This window comes from Chrysemys picta, chromosome 2, assembly GCF_011386835.1.
Source record: "Chrysemys picta bellii isolate R12L10 chromosome 2, ASM1138683v2, whole genome shotgun sequence".
Taxonomy (NCBI): domain Eukaryota; kingdom Metazoa; phylum Chordata; order Testudines; family Emydidae; genus Chrysemys; species Chrysemys picta.
This window is the reverse complement of record NC_088792.1, coordinates 217046756-217070683: the sequence shown is the minus strand read 5'-3', so window position 1 is coordinate 217070683 and position 23928 is coordinate 217046756. Positions and strand designations below refer to the sequence as shown.

The 23928-nt window shown below is 43.1% G+C and overlaps 1 protein-coding gene across 6 annotated transcripts in view; it reads right to left on the bottom strand.

Moving 5' to 3' along the window:
- ASXL3 (ASXL transcriptional regulator 3) overlaps positions 1-23928 on the bottom strand; it is a 151616-nt gene that overhangs the window by 34388 nt on the left and 93300 nt on the right. The gene's annotated exons all lie outside the window — the stretch shown is intronic.

Genomic DNA, 23928 nt, shown 5'->3' with positions numbered 1-23928 from the left:
GCTAAGACAGACGTCACTTCCACTATAGTTTCTGCAAAGTCCCTGCCTATGGAGCTGCTTAAGATAGCAGATTGCCTAAACTACTTAGATCACTATTTCCCAATTTCAGATCTGAACATTTTCAGCTACTTGGAATAACCAGCCCACTTCACAGGAAATATTTGACTATAGGCGAGACATTTTCTCCAAGCCCTGCTGAAGCAATATTTAGAGTAGAAGGAGTAAAGCACACCAATTGTCCCGACTGATTTTGGGCTTGTTTCACATGCACAGGTTCAGCATGTGCAGGAGGAAATCTGTGCCACTGTAGTCCAATTGGATCCTTACTCTTTTTGATTAGTGACTTAGGGCCACTACTGACAAAGTACCAATAACTCCATTAGGGAGAGCAATTTACTAGCATTTCTAAAAAAACAGATGACAGTCTGACCTGTACTTAAGAAGATCATTGCCAGTGAGTGATGGTTTAATTAGCTAATTAATTTATTATCGCCCTTTACTACTTCTACTTCTATTACCATAATGCCCAAGGTTCTCCCAAGTCAGGATTAGGGTACAACTGTACTGTACAAACACGTAAGATGACACTCCTTTGCCTCCGAGAGCTGACAAGCTAGAGGAAGAAAAAAAGATGCCTGCAAGATGCACCTCTTTGCAATGCAAGGGAAGTGAGGATAACAGTAACGGGCTCATGAGGTTGAATAAACAAGCTGTGCTATTTTTAAACAAAAGAAGAGATTAATGGATCTCTACAAGCCATCCATCTAGCCAAAACCAGCTGGCAGTTTTACCACAGGCATCATACTTACAGATGGGTCTTGAGGAAGACAGTATTTGCTTTGCAGATGAGAAAGAGAGCTTTCTATACGTAAGTGGCAGTTTAAAGTAAAGTGAAAAAGAGCTTATGAAGCATTGGTGAAGTGGAGGGGACTGTCACAATGCAGTCATATAATTGTGATGGACACTGAGGGCACATATTTTTAAGCCTCTAAAGTAGCATATAGAAAACGAGTACTGGATATGTTAAACTGATCATTTCATGCACAACTACTTATTTAACATGTGCAATTGCTTGTTTTCCAAGTACAAAATTCATGTATAAGTGCACAATATACCAAAGTTATATACTACCAGACTAGAAAAGCTCCCTGTCAGGTCTCAATACTATATTCAGATACAAACCTTAATTCTTCCTTAAGAATGATTAAATAGCCCATTAAAAAGTAATATACTACTATTGCCTGCTCCATACATCCCATCACAGTCCTTTGCCTATAGAACTGCCATCCGTTACACAACTGTTAAAAAACAGCAAACGCTTACTCTCATCGCTCCTCTGACCAGTTGCTAAATCTCCTTGTTGTAAGAAAGGTACTGGAGAAGATAGTTGCATTCCACTTTCAGGCCCATTTGCTTCATTATTGATTTCAACTTCTCAATCTACCTTCCACTCAAGTCACTGTACCCAACTTGCTCTTGTCAGGCTATATAACAATCTGCTTTACACTGCAATTCACTAAAGCTATTGAATCATCTCAGAAGCACCCAATGTGCTGGACCATATAATATTTGGAAAATATTAACGTCTCAGTAAGGCACTATTCTGGCTTTGTTTAAACACTACCTGGATCATCACACTTTGCCCCCTAAACTGCAAAAGTGCACGCCCTCAAATGCAACCCGTTGTTCCTCAGAATTCCATCCTGCCTCTCTTTCTCTCACACGAGATTTTTCTCAACTTTATACCCTTCATAATGGCCGCTCACTATCCCATCTTGCATCTGAAGATGTGAGGTTCTTACCGACGAAAGCTTATGCTCCCAATACTTCTGTTAGTCTTAAAGGTGCCACAGGACCCTCTGTTGCTTTTCACTATCCCACCGGCTGAGAATGGCTGCGATAGACCCTGCTTATGGTATGACAATACCTCTCGTTCTATGGCTGGAGAGGGCCAAAGAGCAAGGTGAGATACTTCCTGCGCCAGAGCCTAGGAGTATTGCCTTACTGCTAGACTGGGAAGCAAGAGACTAATATTGGGAATTGAATCCCAGATCTCAAGCATGGCTGTATAGAGCATTATGATTAGTTCACCTGTTCTGCCCACTCCAACTGTTTTAAAAATAAATATGCTGCCAGTGCAACAGAACACGACATTCATTATGCAAACAGAACCTAAATATTTCAAGCTCTATATTTGCTCCTGCCAGTCTCTGTGCTGTTAACAATCAGACTGACATTCAGTCTTTAGAAATTCCTAACCAGCTTTGCCTCAATTGCTTTAAGACTGAGCTCTGTACAATAATGCAGAGCAATGATCTTCCCTTGGTCAAATCTCCTGAGAGCCAGTTTTGTCAGGGAGCTCTCCATATCAAAGCATGGGATGGCTACTACAAAACTTTACATTTTATCCATCTGAAAAGTATCTTCAGCATAAGACACCTGCAGGCTAAGAAGGAGTTGGAGAATCAATCCTATGATTTTCTAACTAATATATGAAATAACTGCAATATTCTGTAAATTACCTCTCTATAGTTTGCCAATCTGCCACTGATACTATACCCATTCCGGGGGTCCAGAATGCAACAAATGGAAGCAGATGACTAGGACATGGTCATGATTGGCAAGCCCGAAATAATGGTTTTCATTTTAAATGCTCTACTTGCCCCTGAAAATCTATCAGTTCTCCAAAACAATGGTTGCATTAGTGATAAAATAGCAATGTTCCTGCTAAACAACCTACCAACAGCAAAGGTATTGGATTTCTCTGTAGATAAGAACATAGGGTTGGTTATACCAGATTAGACTAGTGGTCCATCGAGTCTGGTATCACGTTTTTGACAGAGGCAAAAATAAGACTGCTCATTCTTCAGAGGAATGTGCAAGAGACCTCACAAATGCCAATTATTAGACAAGCTACCATAGAGGGAGGTTTCTTTCTAATGCCAGGAATTAATTGGCATATGCCTAAAAGTACGAGGGTTTTTAACCTTTTATAAATAGATTAGCCCATTTAATGTCACTGTAGATGCTGTTAGTCATATAAGTATCTATTTTTTTTAAAAATGAAAGCTGATAAATGCTTGGTTTCAATACCATCTTGTGATATGGCAGGGAGTTCCATGTATTAGTTGTGTAAAAATACAGTACTTTGTTTTTATAAATTTTACATTTGTTGCCTTTTAAATTTCTTGGATTCAGGCATTATAAAAAAAGATTGAAGAGGAGCTTTTGATTTACCTTCCCTATACTGTTCATTATTTTACATTCTTCCATCATGTCATCACTTATTTCTCTCCTCTCAAATTACATTCTCATCTTATTCTCTTTTCATACCTCTCACTGCTTCTGTTGCCCTACGCTGGACCAGGGTGGATAAAAATCAATGATTAAAAAAAAAAAAAATCAACAAAATCGGATTTTTTTGATAAAGTGCTTTTTGAGAAGAAAACTTATCTAAAGATAGTTTTAATTAAGATACGTTATTGCTCAAAGATATCTCATCCTGGAATAGGGATTATGAAACAGTATATTCATGTAATGTTAAAGAAAAGTTTTGTAAATGAGTTTCAATAGCTCATGGATTAGGGACCCAATCTTATGGGGCTCCAGATGCTTCTGCATAGATTACTTAGATTAATCTTTCTATCTACCCAATGGGACTCAGTGCTCAGTCTAGAAGATACCATCAGAGATGCTTGGTTTTACAGTTCTCAAACTGTGGATTTGTGTCTCCGGAGATAACATGCTTGTTAACAGCAAACATGTTTTTAAATAAATAAATAGAGGTGAGAAATAACAGACCTCAACTCTATCATCCCTCTGTAAATTTGGGTACACAAAGTCAATCCCTTACCTCTCTCTAAAAGTGCAAAGTTTCAAAAAGTTCAATGAATAGAAGATTGCTGGTGGCGGAATAGATCTGGATAAAGAGAAGAAGTCTGGAGATAAATGTAACAAGCGAGGGACAGGCAGTAGAAACAAAAGTGAAACTGTGAGCAGCATATTCCAGAAGTCTTGAGGTCTTTCTGAGTGTAGCCTTCATTGATTTGAAATCTTCCATACCATTCTCTCACTAGAAGGGAAAACCTATAATGGCAGCAGGCCATAAAAGAGACCCAGTTTGGGAATATTTTAATGAAGTTCGTTTATCTGTGGGTAAGACAGGCATGTGTGCAAAATGCAAACAGTGCAACAAAGAAATGCAAGGCCTGGTTGCCTGAATGAAACAACATCATGAGAAGTGTTCCTTCTCGGGAGGAAGCTGCGTTGAAGAGGATGAAAGGAACGTGTCTGAACATGCAGGTACTATCATTTTAAATGCAGTTGTGATAAAAAAAAATAGTTGAAATAGGCAGATCTTCCTTTTACAATTTCACCTTTAAAAGTAGTACGGTCAGTGAAGGCAATGAGTAATAAATGAGCAGTTATGGTAATAATAATTAAATAACTGCATTAACTTATTTTGTTTAGGAGAATCCATCCTCAACATACAAGATTCTGAAGACTATCCACCTTCAAGATCACCATCATTTTCTATAGTTTCAGAGTTATCTGCCAATGATAGTGTTTCAGTCACAGCATGTATGTCACATAGCCACAGTATATCAGCTGTAGCAAAAAGAAAAAGAAAAATCTCCATCATCCAGAAACAACCATAGATAAGTTTGTGATAAGAACCAGATGATTACAAAAAGAGGTAACTGATGAAAAAAATTGCCCAGTTTGTTTACGCAAGAAAACTCTCCTTTCCGTATGATAGAGAACCCACACTTCATGAACATGGTTGAGCCATTCAGACCAGGATGCAGTCCACCCAACAGAACAGATGTCGCAAGCAAATGGCTGGATAAAGTGTATGAAAGAGAAATTGAACAGTGTGCAAAAGGTCTAGAGCTGGGGTTGGCAACCTCTGGCACACGGCTCGCCAGGGTAAGCATCCTGGCGGGCCGGGTCAGTTTGTTTACCTGCCGTCTCCACAGGTTTGGCCGATCGCAGCTCCAACTGGCCGTGGTTCGCCGCTCCAGGCTAATGGGGGCTGCGGGAAGCGGCGCGGGCCAAGGGATGTGCTGGCCACGGCTTCCCGCTGCCCCCATTGGCCTGGAGCGGTGAACCGTGGCCAGTGGGAGCCGTGATCGGCCGAACCTGCGGATGCGGCAGGTAAACAAACTGGTCTGGCCCGCCAGGGTGCTTACCCTCGCGAGCTGCGTGCCAGAGGCTGCCAACTCCTGGTCTAGAGGGTGAAATTGTTAACCTGAGTCTTGATGGGTGGAACTATGACCACAACGATCCTGTTGTACGTGCCTGTGTGACAACAGAAGAAGGGAATGTCTTCCTTACAGAAACAATTGATACATCAGGAAATGCACACACAGCAAAATACTTACAAGAAGTAGCAGTAAAAGCTATAACAAACTGTGAAAAAAAAAATCAAATGTCTCGTTTGCAGCCGGGTCACAGACAATGCTGCAAATGTATCCAAGATGAGAAGAAATTATTTAGAAGACAGCGAAGAGAGTCCCAAGCTAATAACATGCGGTTGCAGTGTTCATTTGATGCACCTCCTAGCCAAAGACTTCAGTGTTCCAGAAATAAAGGCTAATGTTGTTGAAATTGCAAAATACTTCCGTAACAACCACTTGGCAGCAGCTGCTCTGAAAAAAGTGGGAGGAACCAAGCTAACTCTCCCACAAGATGTGCGATGGAATTCAGTAGTGGACTGTTTTGAGCACTATATCAAGAACTGGCCTAATCTGATGGCACTGTCACAGCCAAAGTTCTCAACATTGGGCTTAACAGAAACGTTGAACACATGCTGAGTACCCGGAAGCCTATTTCTGTAGCCTTGAACAAAATACAGGGAAATAGCAATAAAACAGCTGATGCTGTTGAAATTTGGAAGGAACTGAGTGAGATCTTAAAAAAAGAAATATGCAATAACAGAGTTAAATTACAAGCATTAAAAAAAACAAATGGGACAAGCACTATTTCCAGCTCATTTTCTTGCAAATATTCTCAGTACTTGGTACCAGGGTCAAACCTTAACTGCTGAAGAAGAAAAGAGGAGTTGGCTATGATATGGATATCCAGCAATCATCCCTCCATAATGCCAACTATAAAACTTTAGAGCTAAGGGTGAACCATTCAAGAAATATATGTTTGCTGATGTTTTAAAGAAAGTCACACCAGTGAACTAGTGGAAGTCAATTAAGCACTTGGATTCAGAGACTGTTGAAGTGATAATCTCACTTTTAACAGCACTAGTTTCTTCTGCCGGTGTAGAAAGAATATTTTCTTCCTTTGGACTAATTCATTCCAAGTTGAGAAATCATTTGGGACCTGAAAAAGCAGGAAAGCTTGTTTTTCTTTTCCAGATTATAAACTAACAGGAAAATGAAGGTGAAGACGACTGAGTTAGCTGCGGAAGCCAATATTTTAAGTTTCTCGTGTTGACATGGCTGACATAGTGCATTTAATTTTTTTTTAATATTTCATTTAACTATTTTAGTTAAAAACAATTTTAACAAAAACACACCTGATTTTAAAAAAACTTGAATGTTTAACTACATTCAAAAATTCATATGCTTGTTTTGTTAAAATATTATATGTTTGCTGTTGAAGGAAAAAATCCAGAATACTTAACATTGTTGTTTTAGTTAAATAAAACAATTTAAATGTCTGTCTGGTGATGTTCTCCTCCTAATACAGCACAGCAAGAAAATCCAAATATTAATGATTAACCTGTTGAATTGGAGATAGTTCACCTCCCAATAACTTCATAAATATCTGCTTCAATGACCTTTGGTAAATGAAATAACCAAATAATAATTCATTTTTTGATATAGCTGTAAAACTAATCTGAAAAGTTTTCTAAATAAATCACTTTAAAAATGTATAGTGTGTACCTTCTAAAAATGAAACCTACATCTACCTCTGAGTTGTGAAGAATATGTATTAAGGTTATAACAACCAACAAGAATGCACTTGAAATCCATGATTAAATCAAGTCTTCCAGACTAGTGATTTAAATAATGATTTAAATCAAATCCTCCCTGTGCTAGTCCCTTTTTATTTTTGCTATCTGGTTTTTGAGATGGGATGACCAGAATTGAATACAATATTGAAGATGATGGCTTATTATCAATGTATATAATGGCACAATACTTGCAGCAGCATCTCTCTGTATATACAACTTAACATTTTGTTTGCTCTCCTGTTCATTGAACAGATGTCTTTACTGAGTTTTCCATAATATCGGCTAGAACATTTTTTCTAAGCTACCTTAGAAACCACCAATGAGTATTTCAAATCATTCTTTACAGTGTCCCTCACCTTACACTTATCTACATTGAATTTCATATGACAATCATGCCCAACTGTCCCTCTCAGCCAGGGCCTTCCGTAGCTTCTCTTCTTATACTCTGCTAACCTAAATAACTGTGTCATCAGCAAATTTTGCCAACAAAACTGCTTTTCTGGATTGTTTAATATATTAAACATCCATCCTAGCCTGAATCCCTGGAGCACCCCAGTATTTATCCTCACAGTGTTTGTGGTCATTGTACATTTATATGGGCCTAACCTCTTACTCTGTCTCCTTACTCTGTGCTGTTAGTAGACAAGATATTGAAATTTATAAGGGTTTTGTTCACGTAGACTTGGAGCCCGATCCTGAAAAACCACCCCTTATTAAAAGTACTGAGTGCCTGCAATGCCCATTTAAGCCTTTGAGTGTTGCAGACACTAGGCACCTTGCAGAATCAGACCTCTCAAGAGCAGGGCTCCTGTACCGGTTGATGCTGAGCTATGCTGATAACACTGCTCTACAGCCAAAATGCTTCTGAAATAAATGTAGTCAAACTTTACTAATTCTGGGTTACTGAGAACAAAAATGATGCTTAAAATTGTTGATTGGCTCTAGTTTTCAGGATATGCTATTGGGTCAGTATATATGACCCTTGACTTGGGAATGGCGGAGGATAAGTGAGTTATAAAGGGAAGGAATCTCAATTTAAACCAGAAATGACTAAAATACATCTTTGACTGGATCTATGAATAAATCTATGACTGGGTTTGGACAGTACTTGCTTTTTAGGCAAAACAATGAATGATGCAATCTGAAGCTGGTATTGCGTCATATATGATATGAATTGTATCATGTTATTCCTAGAAGTCATGGATGATGCAATCATAACGAAGCTTACATCACTCTGCTGAACAAACTGCACTATATCAGCTCTAGAAATCATACAGTGTCGTGCTCTCTTATTTGTCAGTGATTGATTTTGCAAAGGGACACATTTCTGTTTAGCCAAAGTGAGCAGAGATGCCTCGTACTTGTGTGAACAGTGCAGATAACTTCTGCTACGTTTGTGGTGAAGTGACTTTTGCATCACAAAAGCGCAGTATAACCACTATGGTTAAGAAAGCCTATCACCTTTATTTTGGCTGCAAAATTGGAGATCAGGACAAGAGTTGGACCCCACACATATGCTGCAACACTTGTGCAACAAATCTTCGCCAGTGGTTGAACAGGAAAAGGAAATTTATGCCTTTTGCAGTGCCAATGATTTGGAGAGAGCCAACAGATCATACCAGCAATTGTTACTTCTGCCTGGTGCCTCCAGTTGGGAAAGGTGTGTCAAAGAAGAAAAAGTGGACTGTGCATTATCCAAACATTCCATCAGCTATACGCCCAGTACCCCACGGAGGAGGACTGCCGGTTCCTGATGCACCAGAATCATTCTCACTTGAGTCAGATGAGGAAGAGGAAGAGGATGAAACTTCTGGTCCTGAACCATCAATGTCACAGGACCCACATTTTCTCCCATCCTCCTCCTCTGAACCACACCTCATAACACAAGGTGAACTGAATGACCTCGTCAGGGATTTGGAACTACCCAAGAGTAAGGCAGAGCTGTTGGGCTCCAGACTACAGCAGTGGAATCTCCTGGCAGGTGATGTTAGGGTTTCCATGTTCCGTGACCGTCAAAGGGATCTTGTCCCATTCTTCTTCATGGAAGGTGATCTTGTAGCCTGCAACAACATCGACGGTGTGATGGCAGCCCTCAACATCGTTCACGATTCAGATGAGTGGAGACTGTTCATTGATTCATCGAAGACGAGTCTTAAAGCTGTTTTACTGCATAATGGCAATGTTTTGCCATCAATTCCAGTTGGTCATGCAGTCCATATGAAGGAAACCTATGACAACATGAAACAACTTTTGAGGTGCATAAACCAAGACCAACATCAGTGGCAGCTTTGTGGCGATTTGAAGGTTGTTGCTCTCTTGCTTGGTCTGCAGACTGGATACACAAAGTACTGCTGTTTTCTCTGCGAATTGGATAGTCGTGCAAGAGAGTCCCACTACATCAAGAAAGATTGGCCACTCCGACAGTCATTGGAGCCTGGGAGGAAAAGTGTTCAGCATCCACCACTTGTTGAATCAAGGAAGATTTTGTTACCACCCTTACACATCAAGCTGGGTCTGATGAAGAACTTTGTCAAGGCCGTTGACAAAACACAAGCAGCTTTCAAGTACCTCCGTGGAAAATTTCCAAGGTTAAGTGAAGCTAAGATAAAGGAAGGTGTCTTTGTTGGTCCTCAGATTCATGAACTTCTTCGAGATGATGATGCATTTGACCATGCACTGCGTGGCAAGGAAAAGACGGCATGGAAAGCCTTCCAGTTAGTGGCAATAAATTTTCTCGGAAACAACAAGGCAGACAACTACAGGTTGTTGGTGGAAAACCTCCTCAAGGCATACAAAAACCTTGGTTGCAACATGTCACTAAAGATACATTTTTTGCACTCTCATCTAGATTTTTTCCCACCGAACTGCGGAGCAGTGAGCGACGAGCACGGTGAGCGATTTCACCAGGACATTGCAACAATGGAGAAACGCTATCAGGGCAAATGGAGCCCATCAATGCTTGCAGACTATTGCTGGCCAGTGACAAGAGATGCTCCATTTAATGAATACAAGAGACAAGCCAAGAAGCGCCGAGTAGACACTGAATAGGACTAAACTACGTACATAATAGTTTTTTGCCTTTTGTTTCATAATGAATTTTATTTATATAACCCTTTTGCTGATTTTTAAAGTGTTACATAAACAGGACAGGTGAAATATTATCATGTAAAGCAACCATAAACACATGAAAAGACCTAGGTTTACAATTTATGATTAAAACTCTACTATCTACACAATATACATAGACATCAAATGTAAAAACTTAAATATCTTAGAAACAGTAGCCAGTTGTTTTAATTGTCATATTTGAATTCAGCACATCAAAATACATAATAAATAGCATATTTTATCTCTGAAGCAGACGATTTCTCAAAAATTATAGACCAGTGTAACCTGCTTCTTTCAGGACATGATGTCGTTCATGCCAGGGCTGCTGTAATAGCCCTCGAGGAGATTTATTGTGCGAGGCTTTCCCATAGGACAACATCATAGAGCACATGCAAGCAAACTAAACAAATAAAGATGCAAGGAAATCCAAAATGAGTTTATGATAACCCAGCTACTATGGGCAAAAATGGAGTCCTTACAGTGAGATTCTTTAACCTGCCCCATGTGATGTACAACACTTCAGAAGGCACTTTCTGCCATAAGCCTCTTCATCCTAAGTCGGAGTGAACAAACTACGGCCCGCGGGCCATATCCGGCCTGCAAACCATTTTAAGCCAGCCCGTGAGCTGCACACCAGCAGCTCGGCCCAACTCCAGCGCTCCGGCCCGGGCTCTGGGTCGGGGCCGCACCACGTGACTCAGCCCCACTCAGGCCGGGACGCTGGGTCAGGGCCGGACCATGTGGCTCAGCCTTGCTCCAGCCGCGGCGGGGCTCTACCATGCAACTCCCGGACGCCGGCATGGCCCCACTCCAGCTCCTACATGCTCCAATGGGAGCTGCAGGGGCGGTGCCTGAGGATGGGGCAGTGAGCAGAGCCACCTAGCCGCGCCTCTGCGTAGAAGCCAGAGAAGGGATGTGCCACTGCTTCCGGGAGCTACTAGAGATAAGTGCCACTCAGAGCCTGCACTCCCTGAGCCTTTCCCCATGCCCCTACTCCAATCCCCCTCCCACTCTCCAAACCCCTCGATCCCAGCCCTGTGCACTCTCCTGGCTCCCCAAACCTCTCAGCCCCAGCCCAGAGCCTGCACCCCTTCCCGCACCCCTGCCACAGCCCTGATCCCCCTCCCGCCCTCTGAACCCCTCGGTCTCAGCCCAGAGTACCCTCCTGCACCCCAAACTCCTCATCCCCAGCCCCACCCCAGAGCCCACACCCCTCCTGTACCCCAACCCCAATTTTGTGAGCATTCATGGCCAGCCATATAATTTCTATTCCCCGATGTGGCCCTCGGGCCAAAAAGTTTGCCCACTCCTGTCCTAAGTAATAGGTGGGCAATGGGATTTTATTCGGAGTCATCCTCTCACCATGCCAGAGACCAAATATACCAGGTGCCTTTTGGTGGAAAGGTGGTTTAGCCAACCCCAGCCTTCACAGTGTATCACTTCAAAGCAAAGTAGCTAGAGTTAGTAGGGAAAGAAAGCTCCAATCACATAGATAGAAGAGAAAAAAAATAAAATTAAAAAGTCAAGTCCCTTCACCAGTCTACATCCTTGCTCAAAAGAATGGTGCAAACATATGGCAACCGCAGGCATTTGTATACAGATCAAATGTAGCTGGCAGAGCCAAGTTGAGACCCACCAATCTTGCCAGTGCCCTTTGAAATTGATTCCTCATGTAACTCCACTATGACACTTCACTGTCTCCATCATCAATCATTTGATATTTTAAAAAATGAATAATGCATCCTATGAAAATAAGTAGAGAAAGAAAGAGCTAAGTACATATGTAGATGAGCAATAAAAATGGGGAATAAACAATAAAGGAGCAGAAAATTATGAAGTATAACATAAAACACACATTTCAGATTTTCAAGGACTCAGATGGTGGAAATGAGAGAGAGATGATGGCAGCTGGAAACTACAGAACATTTTATAAACAGTGAGACTTGCCAAAAACAGACAGAAGGGCAGCAACTTGTATTTCGTTGACTGAAGATAAGGAACGTTAGGAGAGGTTAATTTGAAACACAGAAGCGAAGCTGTGTGTAGTTATATATACACACAAACACGTGGGTTTTTATGATACAGAGAAAATAGTCTGGGAATTTGAAGATAAACCTATCTTTTCTGGAGACTGTCAAAATATATTTAATAAGTATTGTTAGTCTCAGAAGGAGAGGGAGGTTCTGAGTTTCAAAAAAAGATAATGAGGAATCAAAGGGTTACGCAAACCGAACATATGGAAATGTGTCACTAATCAGGACATTTCTTTGACAATAAAGCACACTACATTAAAACTGAAGAGTGCAAGAATGCCAAAACAGATACAGACTCAGAACGAAGGTAGTTGCCAGTAATCATACTATATGCAAATCTATGCAGATGACTCTTTACTACCCTCAGAACTCAGTATCTTTCTGCTCACAAACATAGCCAACCTCAACTTCGCATTTCATCTAGATGCCAAGAAAAAAAACCAATTGCAAATTGTGCCTCAGAACTCTGACATTCTGGTGTAACAATAATCTGAATATTACTGTTTACTCAGTAACAATGTCTCTTACAGAGGTCTCAGCCTTCAGCCACAGTTTATTCAGCCCAGAATATGGTTATTACCTCATAGGCAGAACAGGAAGCAATCCCAAGAGAGCATCAACATAACACAAGAAAAATGGCCCGCATCTGTATATAGAAGAGACAGATTCTGCAGATAATGCTAAATATATTACTTGATCTAAAAATCTAAATCCAAAGGGGAGATCTAGAAAGAAAACTAAGGAAAAGCTTCTGCTAGAAAATTGTTTGTTCCACAAGATCTATAATGCAGCAAAACAAAATGGTAGGAGTCTTTTACAGAATTAAAAAAAAAATTAACAACAACAACAAAAAAAAATCGACAAAAGAAAGATACTCTTTCCCTCCCTTCCCCCCCTCCCCACCACTAATGTAGGAAATACACCAAGTAAGACTGCAGAAGTACAAACATATTTTCAAAGTGAAATGTGATTTGTCTAAATCAAGCAGTCAATTGGGATAGCTATATTCATTCTAATACCCTGTACTGTCAAAAACAACAATGGACTCCAACTTGACGGAGCTGAGATGCAAGAAACTAAATGAAGAATTAAAACAGAATAATCAATCTGGCAAAATGAAAAGATAAGGCAGGTTTTAAAACCAAGCTAAAACAAATTAAAAGAAAAAAAGAACATCCGAAGCAAACAGCATCTTTTAATTGCATACATATTAAACAAGTACAACTAAATTTATTTTCATATTGCATCTGTCATACAAGTATCACTACCAAATGCTTCAGAACAAGTTACAAAGTTGAGACATTTATAAAGATCATAACACAATGAGGAAAATTAAAGACACCCTCCACCCCAAAAACTAATGGCAAGGTGAAGAAAATCAGCTGTAGGCTATAATCAGCAAAAGCAGCCTTTTTAATAGGCTTTGAGTATTTGAAAAGATGGGAAATGGTACAGTCATCAAGCAAGACAGAGGAGGAGAGGAGTTGGTGGAGGGGGGAAAACAAATGTAAAGAAGCAGATGCCTTTAGACCTACCTGCTAATAAAAATAAAACACGTATAGCTCTTCCCATGAAAAATGGGAGAATTGTGGAGTATTACAGATAAACATCGTAAATAAGTAAACAATAATTTCACATGACACTGTAGAGATTTTAAGTTAAACAGGAAAAGTGAGTCTTTTACAAAATTCTTAAAAATAAAAATTGTTTTACCGTGAAGATCTTGCACACTGGCCAGGTGCAAATATTTAGTCATGCATATAAAAGCCTGATTGTAGGGGTTCAAAATGGAAATATTGTCTCAACTCCAGTTACAAAAACATCCCAAATCCTATGCTATCATTCACCCAGTGCCGAGAGAACAATGGTAATATCCTGCACTTCTAAAGCACTTTTCATTTGGGAATCTCAAATATTTTACAAATAATAGTTAGACCTATAACGCCCGTTATAAAACTACAGATGGGAAGCACAGACAAAACAATTAAGTGACTCATCCTACGTCACACAGAGTCAGTGGCAGAAGTTGGAATAGTAGTCTGAAGTCCTGCTCCCTTACTCTAACCATTAGATCACATTGCCTCCCTACGTACAAGGATAAGGAGATTGTGTCCCCGTAGGAAAAGAGAAAAATGACACAGAAAATATGAGGTCAACAATCCAGAAGAAAAAGGAGTAGACACAAAAAAGGAAATTATTAAAAAAAAATAAAGTAGTAGCACTCGACAAAGATTTTTAAAAAATAAACGGACTGCAATTTTTGGTTAAAAATACAGTGTGTGTGTGGGGGTGGGCTAATCATGGGAGAGAACAATAAAGGAGATACAACAGTAAATTCTGTTTTCTCCCATACCCAACCCTTTATTGTAACATGCCATATCTTTATTATGAAAGGAGGAAGGGTGGCTAGGAAGGAGGTAGGGGTTTGCTTGGGTCCATCATCCACCAAAATCATCCTGCTTATAACTCCCTGCATGTGTCTAAACCAAGAATTTTAGGGTATTGTTCCTTCATCAATCTAGCCCAGTGGTTATCAACCCGTGGCCTGCAGGCCACCTGCAGTCCAATCAGCACACAGCTGTGGCCTGGGGACATCCTCAGGGCTATACAGATAGTATATATATTGCGTGGATGTGGCCCACATAACAGAGAGCTGCATATGCGTCCCACAAAGGTAAGCAGGTTGAGAAACACTGATCTAGCCCCAATGCTGCTCCACCGATGGTGACAGTGTTATGTACAGTAGCTTTCGCTGTTCTGGTACCAGCATGTTGAGACTTCACATCTGTTTTAATTTGCAATTATGCAGTGCTGCACTCCACTACTTGCTACTCCTGCGGTACTAGTGCATTGTGTGGACCTATACCACAGTCCCTAGCAGGGGTCCCTTAAGAGGTTGATTATAGGAAGAGCATCTCTCAGTTAGAAAAGTGTTGTACCAAACTTTTTCTTTAAACATGAAATTAATATTTTCCAAATGTACATAATAATATATTTTGTAAAATTAAATTGACTCAATATTCCATATAAAAATCCCTGGTTTTTAAACAAGAAGAAAACCCCAACAATGGTTACTCACTTTTTGTAATTGTTCTTCAAGATGTGTTGCTCATGTCCATTCCATTGTAGGTGTGTGCGCTTGCCACACCTGGAAGTTTCTACCCTCAGCGGTTCCCGTAGGGGACCGGCTCTGGCGCCCTCTGGAGAGGCGCGCATATGCACCGGTATAAGGGGCGCTGACGGCTTCCTCCCTCCAACAGTTCCCTCTTGCCAGAAGTCCGACAGAGGGGAAGGAGCATGGGACATCAGCAACACATCTTGAAGAACAACAATTATGAAAGGTAACTGTTTTTTCTTCTTCAAGTGCTTGCTCATGTCCATTCCATTGTAGGTGAGTTCCAAGCAGTACCTTCGGAGGCAGGTAGCAGTTCACGGATGTGTCATTTGCAACACAGCTGTGCCAAATCCAGCGTCATCTCTGGCTTGCTAGGTGATGGCGTAATGCGTCGTGAAGGTGTGTACTGATGACCATGTTGCGGCTCTTCAGATGTCCTGGATGGGAACATGGGCCAGAAACGCGGCCGACGACGCCTGAGCCCTTATGGAATGAGGGGTTATTAATGGTGGAGGCACCAACTGTGCCCGTTTGTAACAGGTATGGATGCAGATAGTGATCCAGTACGAAATCCTCTGAGCCAACACTGGAAGGCCATTCATTCTGTCAGCCACTGCAACAAAGAGATGAGTTGATCTGCGGAAGGGCTTAGTATGCTCAAGGTAGAAAGCCAGGGCAAGCATGACATCTAGGGTGTGTAGACACCTTTCCTCATTGTATGTGTGGGGCTTTGGACATAACACTGGGAGGAAGTTGTACTGGTTGACATGGAAGTGCGACATCACCTTTGGCAGGAAGGCAGAATGGGGACGCAGTTGGACTTTATCCTTGTAGAACACTGTGTATGGGAGCTCCGACATAAGAGCTTTAATCTCGGAGATTTGCCTTGCTGAGGTAACAGCTAGAAGGAATGCGACCCTCCATGACAGGTGCAAGAGACAGAAAGATGACAGAGGCTCAAAAGGAAGACCAATGAACCTGGAGAGGACCAGCCTGAGATTCCATTGGGGAACCAGATCCCGGACCAGAGGAAAACAGTCTCTCAAGGCCCTTCAGGAACCTGATCATCATCTCATGTGAGAATACCGATCTACCGTGGACGTGGGGGTGGAAGGCCAATATGGCCACCAAGTGCACCTTGACTGATAAAAAGGCCAGGCCCTCGTGCTTTAAATGCAGGAGGTAATCCAGGATGTAATCCAGGATGGATTACAGAGATGCGCTGACTGGAGAGATATTCTGCTTTGACGCCCAGTGGGAAAAGTGCTTCCACTTTGCGAGGTAGGTAGCCCTAGTGGAGGGCTTTCTGCTTTCCAGAAGAACCTGCTGGACCTGACTGGAGCAGGCCTGCTCCTTGGAGTTCAGTCATGCAGCATCCATGCTGTGAGGTGGAAAGAGGTGAGGTTCAGCTGCAGCAACTGCCCCCCATGATCCTGAGAGCAGGTCCGGATGGTCGGGAAGAGGTTATGGAGCTGCTACTGCCAAGTCCATGAGCATGTCAAACCAAGGCTGACAAGGCCAGGCCAGGGTGATCATAATAACTTGTTCCTTGTCCTTCTTGATCTTGGAAAGGACCCTGCTGATCAGTGGGATTGGCAGGAAGGCATACATCAAAGTGCCGACCGTGACAGAAGAAAGGCATCTGATAGCGAGCTGCAGTCAAGGTCTTGCAGAGAACAGAACTGGTGGCATTTTCTGTTTTGCCTGGTGACGAAGAAGTCCACTTGGGGAGCTCCCCACCTCTGGAAGAGCATCCTGATGACCTCCGAGAGGGGGAACCAGTCATCATAAGAGAAGAAGGACCTGCTGAGGCGATCCACCATCATGTTCTGAACACCAGAGAGATGGGAGGCTTCCAAGTGGATCGCATGCTGGATGCAGAAGTCCCACAGGCGAAGGGCTTCCTGACAAACAGCCGATGACTGGGCTCACCCCTGTCTATATAAATATAGAGGCCGTGTTGTCTGTCAGCACCTGTACCACGCAACCAGACAGATGAGAAAGGAACACCTCACAGGATGGCCCTGAGCTCTCTGACATTTATGTGGAACGACAACTCCTCTCAGAACCACAGCCCGAGACTTGAGAGCACCAAGGTATGCTCCCCAACCGAGGCCATCAGGGATACTGTGGGCCATGGAGTTACAAACGGAATACCTTCCATCACCGGGTCGGACCACCATTGGAGGGAGGTGAGTACCCAGGGTGGGATCATGAGGAGCTTGTCCAAAGGGATCTGGCTGGGGAATAGACTGACAACAGCCACATTTGAAGGGGTCTTAGCCGCAGCCTTGCATGTCGGATGACATAGGTGCACGCAGTAAGCGGGTGTGCGGTGACTTGGGTGATCAGATCCGACATTGCCCTGAACCTGGTTTGTGGTAAAAATGCTCTGGCCTGATTTGAGTCAAGGACAGCTCCTCTGAACTGGGACCAATGTAGATTTTTGTTCGTTTATCAATAGACCCAAACTTGATAAGTGGTTCACAATACCTCGACACTGCACTGCAGCTGCTCTTTGGAGCGGCCCTTAATGAGCCAGTCGTCGAGATAGGGAAAATCTGGATACCCTGATGTCTGAGGTAGGCTGCGACTACCGCCATGCACTTTGTAAACACTCTTGGTGCTGTTGCTAGGCTGAATGGGAGCACAGCGAACTGGTAGTGTGCCTGAAAGACCACAAACCGTATAAATCTCCTGTGGCCAGGAAATATCAAAACGTGAAAGTAAGCATCTTTCAGATCGAGGGTGGCGTATCAGTCTCCAGGGAGGGAATGATGGAGGCCAGGGAGACCATGCAGAACCTTCAACTTTCTGAGGTATTTGTTGAGGTCTCGCAGGTCTAGGATGGGGCGTAGGCCCCCTTTGGCATTAGAAAGTACCAGGAGTAAAATCTTGTCCCTCGTCCTGCGGGAACTTCTTCTAAAGTCCCCAGCCACAGGAGGGCTTGCACCTCCTACGTGAGCAGTTGCTCGTGAGAAGGGTCCCCGAAGAGGGATGGAGAAGGAGGGTTGGAAGGGGGGATAGAAAGAAATTGGAGGATATATCCCATTGCCACCGAATTGAGGATACAGCGGTCTGTAGTTATGGTGGTCCAAGTGGAGAGGTAAGGCAACAAACAGTGGGAAAATAAAGGGTGAGAGAAAACCTGGTTGCAGGCTGTGAGGTCACCTTTGAGCGTCCCCTCAAAATGAATGCCTGTTCTTAGGAGGGCCGTGGCTCAATCCCGAATGAGCCCCGCTGCTGGCAGTTGGCCTTGGTGTTGCCTATATCCTCTGCTCTTCCTGTGATACAGTTCCACTCTAGCCTGGCTCGTGAGGTTTAAATCTCTTCCTAGCGTGAGCCAGGGTGTACAGACCCAACGAGCAAAGAGTGGTCCTTGATTCTTTCAGGCCATGTAATCTGCTGTCTGTTCAGCAAACAGGACCGAGCCATTGAATGGGAGATCCTAGATGGACTGTAGTATGGCATTGAACTCCTTAGTGTCCTGTGGGAGCGAGTCAGCAAATTTGGCCGTGCATTGCCACACATTAAAGTGATACCTGCCGAACAGGGCCAGATGATTTGCTATGCAAAGCTGCAGGCTGGCTGAAGAATAAATTTTCCTGCCATACAGATCAAGTCACTTCATGTCGTTATTCTTGGGGATCGAGCTGGGTTGCCCCTACCTGTCACTCCCATTGGCCTCCGTGACTATTAATGACCTGGGGACTGGGTGTGTATATATAAGTACTCAAACCCTTTTGCAGGGATGTAATACTTGTGCTCTGCGCTCTTAGAAACAGGGGGCAAGGATGACTGGGTCTGCCACAGGGCTTTTACAATTTTGACCACCCCATAATGGAAGGGTATGGCCACCCTTGTTGGGGCTGCTGCGGCCAGCACATCGAATAGCGAGTCCGCTAGTTCAGACATCTCCTCCGCCTTCAATCCGAGGTTCACTGCCACCTGTTTAAGCAGCTCCTGGTGGGCTTTTACATCATCTTGAGGCACTGTCTTTGAAGGGCCTGCTATTGTCTCATCAGGTGATAAGGAGGAGGAGGCCAGCCCAAGATGAGGGGCGGGTTCCCCGTCCCCTGCCTCGGGAACTCCATGCGCTGGAGGAAGTGGCTCCTGGGTCCCCTGGACTGACCTGACATCCAAGTTGGTGGCGGGTGAGACACCGAGGCTGAAGATCTTTCTGATGCCCCTGAGACTAAGCGCTGGGCCTAAGGTTCCCCAGCTTGGGGACATGCCCGGGGGTTATACATTTGCCAAGGCCCTACCACTGACCCTAGGTCATGTAATTGGCCCTGAGGAAAACCTGCTGATTGTGAAGGTGGTGGTAGCTCTCTGGGGGCCATCAACTGCTTACTCTCAGAGATTACTCTCAGAGCCATCAACTGCTTACTCTCAGAGCTTTCCCACTATATCTGGCGGTCTCGTGCCTGCCATTTCGGGAGCGGTACCAGGTGCTCGCTGAGCCATGCCGTGTATCCAGCGACTGGTAGTGCTGCCCATAGGCACAATAATAATCCGGGGAGCAATGCCACCTATTTTGAGGACCGTGTGCAGGCTCCAGTGACTGTGACCACGGGAATCATCTGTGACACTCCAGTGACCGGAGTCGGGGTTCCCGTGACTGGTGACGGGGTTCTGAAGAGTGGTGCCAGGATTCCGGAGAGTGCCGAAGAGGCTCTGACGGGTGGCGCCTGGAAACTGGAGAGAGGCGTCTGTCAGGTGACCGCTGTCGGGGTTTTGGTGACCGGTGACATGCCTTGGTGTCCCAGTACCGTGGATCCAGGGACTGATGTCGGGATCCGGGGGATTGGTGCCTGGAGTCCAGCGTTCTGTGCTGGGAACTCGCTGAGTTGCCATGGGTCTGTGATCCAAGGCACGGCTCTGGAGGTTGTTGGCACGGCCCTGGTGAGTGAGATGGAGCCAGAGTATGGTGCCGAGGGGGTGACTTTTGAAGGGGTGCCATTGAAGGCTTTCCCCTAGAAATGGTTGGGGGGGAAGGGGTCCTTGAGCCTCTCTTCCTAAGGAGTAGGCGGCACTGTGAGGGAGAAGATGTCCTTTGCCACTTGAAAGGCTTCCAGGGTGGACGGCACCATGAGGTATCACGTGCCTCTACCACTCCCTGGAATAGGAGGCAGATGTGGGGCGGACTAAAACCAACAGGCAAGGCTGCCGTCTGGCTGCGCTCCAGTGACAGCGGTCTAGTCTTAACTTCTCCCTTAACCTTGCCATTGCAGGTCCCCAGGGAGCGCCCCTTTCCCACGTGATTTCTGTCTCTTTTGGCTGGTATTGGTAACATGGACTGGCGCTGGGAGATATCCGGTGCCAGGGGAGGCGCTTCCTGTCGATGCCAAAGTACTTGGTACCGAGTCCGAATGTGTCAGCTCTGAGGCCAGTGAAGAACTGACTCTATGAGGAGCACGCGGAGACTAAATGTCTCTTTCCTTCTTGATCCGGGGCTTGAATCCCTTCCAATGCGACACTTCTCACCAATGTGGGACTCACCCAGACACGTCAAACAGCTAAGATGCGGATCACTGATTGGCAAAGGCTTCTTACAGCCCTTGCACGGCTTGAAGCCCGGGGAGCGTCACTGGGCTAAACCCCTCGGGGGACTATCAAAACTAGAGTATACTAAAATTTGTTAAGTGTCAGAGGGGTAGCCGTGTTAGTCTGGATCTGTAAAAAGCAACAGAGAGTCCTGTGGCACTTTTAAGACTAACAGATGTATTGGAGCATAAGCTTTCGTGGGTGAATGCCCACTTCGTCGGATGCATGGGCATTCACCCACGAAAGCTTATGCTCCAATACATCTGTTAGTCTTAAAAGTGCCACAGGACTCTCAGTTGCTTTTTAAAATTTGTTAGTCTCTAAGGTGCCACAATTACTCCTCGTTCTTTTTATTAGGAACTATCACTAAAGTACAACTATTTACAAGAGAAAAAGTTCAAAGAAACACTGAATGAGAATCACTTACTAGAGCAAGAGGAGCAACCCCAACACTAGCAGGAAGAAGGAACTAAGGGAGGGAAGGGGCCAGCAGCGCCCCTTATATGGCGCATATGCGCACCACTCTGGGGGCTCCAAAGCCAGTCCCCTATGGATACCACTGAGGGTAAAAACTTCCAGCACCGATGCATGTGGCAAGCACACACACCTACAATGGACTGGATATGAGCAAGCACTTGAAGAAGACACTCGAGACTGCCTGCTCTGCCCCATATAAAACAGAAAACTCATATACATAAAATGACAGAAGCTGCACTAGCTCAAAACAAAATAAGAAATCAGAAGTACAGGACACATGGCACACTATCCAGAGTGGTCGCTTGTACTGACAGGCTGTAGGAGGAAGTGCAACTTTGGCAAGACCAATTGCAATAGCACATCTTCAGTAACGAACTTACAGGTCTACAGCTAACACTGTAACATTGCAGTGCCCCAATGCAGGCTATAACCAAGCTGAGCCTTGATCCAACCAGGAGCAATTTCAATAGTTCTCTCAAGACCTGTGCATTGCAGCAAGCACTTACCTGTGTGGATGTGAGACATGTTATAAAGAAGCGTGAGGACAGCTTGCAACAAGGGCTTTAATAACCCAGCACAGAGTGAACTGCTTCCACAGCAGTAAGCCTGTGTGTGCTAGCAAACACCGATTCACACTTTTTAACGACTGTGAATAGGTTTGCAGAGACTCAAAAAACATGGTATTTAAACAAAACTTTCACATCATGGTGTTTGCACAGCACCTAGCATGACAGTGCCCTGATCCTGACGGGGGCCTCTACCGAAATGAAATAAATACATACATAAATAATTTTTAAAAAGCAGCAAGAGGGCCATTAACACATTGTTTATCTTAGCTGAAATGCACTGAACTTGACAATCATCCCAGTTAAGAGCTTGAGCCAACTCCTATAGTCTTTCCATTCACTTACATTAAAAAACAAAAACAAAACAAAAAAACACTAGCATGGTTTTGAGAAATCTCTCATAGTTGCACTGCCACTAGCACAACTTCACTACTGGGAGCAATAGTGGGAAGACTAGTTTAGACTGGGCATGAGTATATTTTCCAACATGTCACTTAACAGTGATCTGAGCAAGTTGGAAATATGAAATTTGTCAAAATATAGTGAACACTGAAAAGCAATCAGGTGTGAAATCACTATCAAGAGATTGACTTCAATAGCCATTGAGAGATAAGTACGTACTGAGATTAGGACCACTGGATCAGCAAATTAAATTTTAAGGCAGCCACTACATTGTTCTGTAGGGTAAGGTAAACATTTCAAAAGTGCCCACTTGACTTAGGAACCTAATTCACATTTTCAAAAGTGGCAGAGGCATTTAAGAGCCTAAGTCCCATTAACCTGTCAACTGACTTTCAACATACCGTGTTTTTGAAAATGTACCATAAAATTAATGAAGAAACTGAATTTTTCCACTTTTGTAACTGCTATGAATTGAAAAATTGTACATGAATCATGCACTATGAAACTAAATTGTACCATAAAGAAACTTGAAAAATGCTAAGCTTTTAACACTAACCAATAAAATCAAAGGTAAAAATCAGTTAAGGAAAGAAATATACCATATAACCTTCAATTACTGGACACAATGGGGTGCCATTTTAATGGCTTTTTTAATGTGCCCAGTTGTGCCTAAGTAAGTACACAAGACATATGGCACACTTCGCCCTGTACTATGAATTTTTCCTCCTAGCTTGTGTGTTTCCATCACAACTTCAAAATTATTTCAGTGTAGTTCTTGAATGGGTAAACATTTACATGAGCAATTATAATGAACAACAGAAAGCTCAGTACCTACCCAATGATAAAAAATGGAAAAAGAACAATAAAAAAAAAGAGAGCATTAGTACAACCAGCTAAAAACAAATATAAATTGGGAAGGTGTCTGGGGTAAGATATCTGTTACACAATAATTCCACAGAGAAAAATGTAAAATGAATCATGTGAAAACAATACAACACAAAGGATGAATTCTGAATAGAAAGATGTCATAACACAGAAAGGTTTGTGAGGCACTGCAGAAAATGTCAAAGCCTTTGCCTGAAGTACAGATGCTGCAGAGAAAGCCATCAAAATGATGGGTTGTACTACTAAAAAACGCAGTGTGAAAAAGCTGAACTTGCTCTCTCCTAATATAGCAGGGCTGTATGTTAAAACAGTATTAAAGTATTAATAAAAATGACAAAAACAAGCTGACAGAGTGAGAGCTGCCAAACCATCTTTGTCTCATCTTATTCTGCTCAAATATTGTAGCTGATATGTACTATACATCACCTTCTCTCAACACTGCTGAAATACTTGAGTATCTCAACCTAAGCACGGGTAATTTCAACAGAAAAAACATGCTTAAAAAAAAAGGAAGTTACTTTTATAGATATTCATTTGTCTTGAGCTAAGCGAAAGCAAAGAGTTTTTCAAAATGAAGTTTTGTAGGTGACTGGTCCCTAAATCACTTTGCCTATTTGGAAGGAATATATGAAGTCAAACTTATTTCATTTCAAAAATGATCTGCACATTTTTTCAATAAAGCATACAAAAGGAGATTTAGCATTCAAAAGGAGTTTTAGCATTAACCCAATCAAGTGGGTCAATGATGTGAAACAGAAACAAAATATTCTGTAGGTAAAGTTGACCTGAACATGACAGGATGTTACAGTGTCTTAGATCACT